Source organism: Sorghum bicolor, chromosome 8 (assembly GCF_000003195.3).
Source record: "Sorghum bicolor cultivar BTx623 chromosome 8, Sorghum_bicolor_NCBIv3, whole genome shotgun sequence".
NCBI classification, from domain to species: Eukaryota; Viridiplantae; Streptophyta; class Magnoliopsida; order Poales; family Poaceae; genus Sorghum; species Sorghum bicolor.
Window position 1 is genome coordinate 53,771,248 of NC_012877.2, and position 4,640 is coordinate 53,775,887.

Sequence of the window (4,640 nt, forward strand, 5' to 3'; positions counted from 1 at the left end):
AGTGACACTTAGACTAGAAGAAATCAAATCCAAGCAATTTATGCTTGAAGAGCTGGCAGTTTAAATTTTATCAAGAAAGCTAGTTATATGTTTCTCTAAATTATTTCTTCAAAAGCTTGCCTGTTATGGAAACTTAGTTCAACCTATCTTTTACCATCACATTAGTCTATGATTATGTCATATGCCTAATGAAGGCTGGAGGCCCATCTGGCCCAAGCGCCAATGGCAGCGACAGTGCTGCCACTAGGAGCAGCAGCAGGCACTACAAGAGGTGGGTGGCTTTTTGACGTATTTAGCATGACAATAGTCCATAATGTCATTATATTATCCGTTTTATGGCATTATATTTTAGACACCTTGACTTAGTGACAAAAAAAAATTATATGTCACAACAAATGTCATATAACTAGTCCAATTTCATATAGTGACGATATTTGATATGTCATAAGGTCTATTTATGTCACAACATCTAGTGATGATATTTGATATGTCATAAGGCTTATTTATATGTCACAAAACATTTATTGAATTATTTTTAGATAATTTGCAAAGAACATTGCCACGTCACCTCATATTTTTCTAAAATTTATGCAAGAAAAATTGCCACGTCACCTCATATTTTTTTAAAAAATTTTATGTCAGCTCATTATTTTTTCGTCTAATTGGAACATCTATAAATTAAAATGTTAACTAGAAAAGAATAAAAATGTGGCGCTTTTCACCGTGTGCCTTTCCTATTCTTTGTGACAATAATTCATGATAAAAGTGCCGGAATATGATTGTCACAAATTAAAAATCATTTTTTTTAAAAAAGGAACACGTTGGCATAGCCACGTGAGCAGGTGGAGTAGTTGAAATATTAACTAGAAAAGAATAAAAATATAGCGCTTCTTGTAAAAAGTGGGATCGAACCCATGCCCTCCAGCTTGCAAAATAATGTGACAAACCACTGGGCTACTTGCAAGTTGCTGTGTAAATATTGATTTATTTTCTCTTGTACATTTTACATCGTTGGGATACATTACTTAGGAGGAGGAGACCGATGCAATCTGGCAAAGACCGACGCCGCTGCCCTTTCCCCAATCCAATTCGGCCCAGTTTGAATTTTTAGCTCAGCCCAAGATCCACCACAGCCCACCAATACCTCCCCTACTATAAAAACAAGAACCCACCTGTAGAAACCCTAGGGTTTTCATTTCTCTCCCCTCTTCCCCTGCTGGTGGCGGCTGGGGAAAGCAGAGAGGTGGTCGTGCCTGCCTGCCGCTGGTGGCGCCTCTCCGACGCCGGTTGTGCCTTGGCCAAGATCCTTGACCCCGGCCACTCCTCCCCACCTCCGGCCACGATGTTCCATCCTGAAAGCTCCTCGCTCAGTGAGTGATTTTGCTTTTCACAGGAAGAGTAGGGTGGTCTTGTACATTTATTCATGTGGTAAATCTGCCGTGTCCTAGTCCTAGGTTGGTTCCATGGAGGCTTCACGAAATCAAGGGAATGCTGGGCGGGTGCGCAGCGGCATCGTCATCGGCGGCGGCGGCGGCAGCGGCGGCGCTGGTGCTGTCAGTGAAGCGACGAGAGAGAGGGATACCCAAGGTGCAGGCACAAGCACAAGTGTGAACCCGACAAGAGCTGCAGCAGCACGGCCTACACAAGCTAACCAAGGTCTCTACCCTGTTCTTCCCAGATTTGTTGCCATTCTTTGTGCAGGAGCAGATGTGTAGCTCTATTACTATTTTAGGTGAATTGTTACGGTCCTGAAACCATTCATGGATTAGCAGTTGAAATATTTGATTGATGTTCTTTTGGTCTTGCTCTGAAAGCCGTGATGCTAGTGCTTCAATACATGATGCAACATGTAGGCTTGGTAGACTGCTTTGCTCTGTATGCTTAATGGTAGTTGGATTTGGATACTGTATGGACGGACAATTTTTTTGGACACTAGCATTGGTAATTTCAACGATTCATAAGCCCTGTGTGTAACTGGGCTTACTGTTCTCTATCCCTTAGTTACTGGTTATATGATTGTGAGATATTAAATTTTGTGTTAACTCTTTTTTTTTGCAGTTTTTCTTATCTGAATAATACGATTCATAAGCTGTAATTTTTTCAGCAATGGCATGTTGTCCCATCGAGTTCACATTTTACAATGGATTTTTGCTTCTTGCTCACACTATGCCTCAATTTTTTTAGGAATGCAGTATTGTTGTCCCACCCAGTTCACATTCGGCAATGGCATGTTATCCCATCCGGCATCTTGGCAGTACTGTGATCCTAGCAGTAATGCAGCGTGGCAGATGAATTTTACGGAGACGATGAAAGAAATTCCAGTATTTACAGTTATAGTCAATTTATGCATGATTTTTTGGTGCATGATTCCTTATTTTGTTATCTGTAATTTAGATCAAGGAAACTATTTTAAGCTGTATATTTGTGTCTAACATTGTTAATCTACTCTTTGTCCATGGTAACTAAATTAAATCCTTATATTATGCTTTGATTGTTTTTGGAATATATAGGGCCTCGTAGTGGAGACATTAAATCATTACTTAGTTGTCTCCCGGTCCGAAATTCGGTCAAAATCTGAAATTCGTCCAATTCGGTGAGGTCCGAATTTTTTCTGATTTTGAATCCCAAAACCTTGGGCACAAGCAGCACTCTGACCACTAGAAATGTTTGCACTTATTTCAGTTTGTGGGTTGTGATTCCTGTGTATTTTAGTGCCAGTAAGGATAACACCTGTGAATATTATTATCTCCTCCAGTAAGGACAATGATATAAGTTTGCCTTTCTGTTTTCCTGAATTTATATGACGACACTGCAAACTTAAGTTGTCCTAACCTGAGATCTGTAGTTGTACTGAATACATTTTAAAACTATAGTACTATAATTCAGAGATCAGAATATAATGCCCACATGTGCTATCTCTATCCTGCTCTGAATTTGGCCTAGGGGTGGATGGCTACCTGAATATGCAATTGTATGGTTTATGAAAGTATCAGTTTCGGAAATTTTTAGTACATCAGTCATGAACTAGTCAATCATGAAAGCTACCTAAATCTGAAATACTGATAGCTTTCTAAATCTATTAGCTGCTATCTGAAATTGTATCAGTTTCTGAAATTGTTATTGCATCAATCATGAAAGCTACCTGAATCTAAAATACTGATAGCTTTCTGGATCTATTAGCTGCTATCTGAAATACTTCTGTTTGTGATATTTACAAACTTGCTGCTATCCATCTAATAACTAGTAGCTATGCACACTTAAATGGCTATATTTAACACTCTTGTTTACACTTAATAACTTGTAGCTGTCCAGACTTAATCGTTTAATAAGTAGCAGCTGTACACACAATTATTTCAAGTTCTATATTAGTTTTTTCTCTAGTCAGTATATGGTCTAACAAATTTGCAACATGAAGGTCATATCTAACAAATCTAGATTTTTTGGTTGCTATTGTTGCTAGGTTGAAGTAGAGGCCTATCTTGCTCAAACAACTGAAGATGGGCAAGATCATGGGCAAGATCATGGGCAAGATCATGGGCAAGATCCAAAGACACCAGTTGAAGCTATAGCTCATGTTCTGCCCAAATCAACTTTCTTCTCAATATTGGCATGGAGTCCAAATAGATGAAGAAAGATGCTAAAGCTGCTGCGATGAACAAGCGTGTGCAAGAACTGATGTTCTGGATGTAGCTGATGTTCTGAAGACATTTGAGATTTTTTATGTAGCCTATGTTCTGCAGATATTTGAGATTCTGGATGTGTAGCCTATGTTCTGCATTCATTTGTGCTTTTGGTGTTGTATTGTTGTTTGAGACCTGTATAAAATGCCTGTGATATTTTAATTAATTGTGGAGATTGCTTATTTGATTCTAGTTGTGTGGGCTGAATATATTTGTGGGTTGGATGTTGTATGGGCCAATTTGTGGGTTGGATGTTGTATGGGCCCATTCATGGGCTTAGAAAAAAACATGAGCTAAAAGAGCTATATGTGCTGAAAAACAACTGTGTGCTCTAGCAGATCAAATTCATTTTGTGACGTTTTTCTCCTTTCTGCCATGTCAGCAATTCATCCTACGTGGCATTGCCTACATGACAAGGCTAGGATTTAATGACACTAAACCAGTGTCATAAGATTATATGACACTAAAATCACAATCACACGTCATAAACTTATGACATTTAGCAAAACAGACGTCATAAAATCATTTTATGACAGTGGCTTTTTGACATTATAGTTTATGTCACCTCGATGTCATAAAACTCAATTTGTGACATAAATTATATATATTATGACATAATAGAATGTCAAAAAGCCACACACTTCTTGTAGTGAGGGCCGCTAGGGGGGAGGCGTGCACAGTAAGGGCAGGCTCCCGCTGCTCCACTATCCATACCTGGAGGATCTTCAATGAACGAATGGGAATAGGAATAGGATCGATTGAGATTAGATAGATAGGAAGGAGTCCATATCCATAAGGACTTCCCTCATTAGATTACTTAGGATGCACATTTACCCGGCCCAGGACTATAAGTAGAGGGGCTATGTAATCATTGAAATCAAGAAAAAACAACCTCAAGGCTATCCTCCCCCCTCTCCTCTCTGTTGCGCGAGCCCTCTTCTCTCACAGCATTGCCCCCTC

The 4,640-nt window shown here is 39.3% G+C and overlaps 1 long non-coding RNA gene across 2 annotated transcripts; it reads left to right on the forward strand.

Moving 5' to 3' along the window:
• On the forward strand, positions 1,187-3,889 carry LOC110429944. 2 transcript variants are annotated; one of them, XR_002447133.1, is made up of 3 exons: positions 1,187-1,370; positions 1,449-1,656; positions 2,185-3,889. It is a non-coding gene; the product is annotated as an uncharacterized LOC110429944 (long non-coding RNA). The 2 variants fall into 2 exon arrangements; XR_002447134.1 differs by having other exon boundaries at positions 2,193-3,889.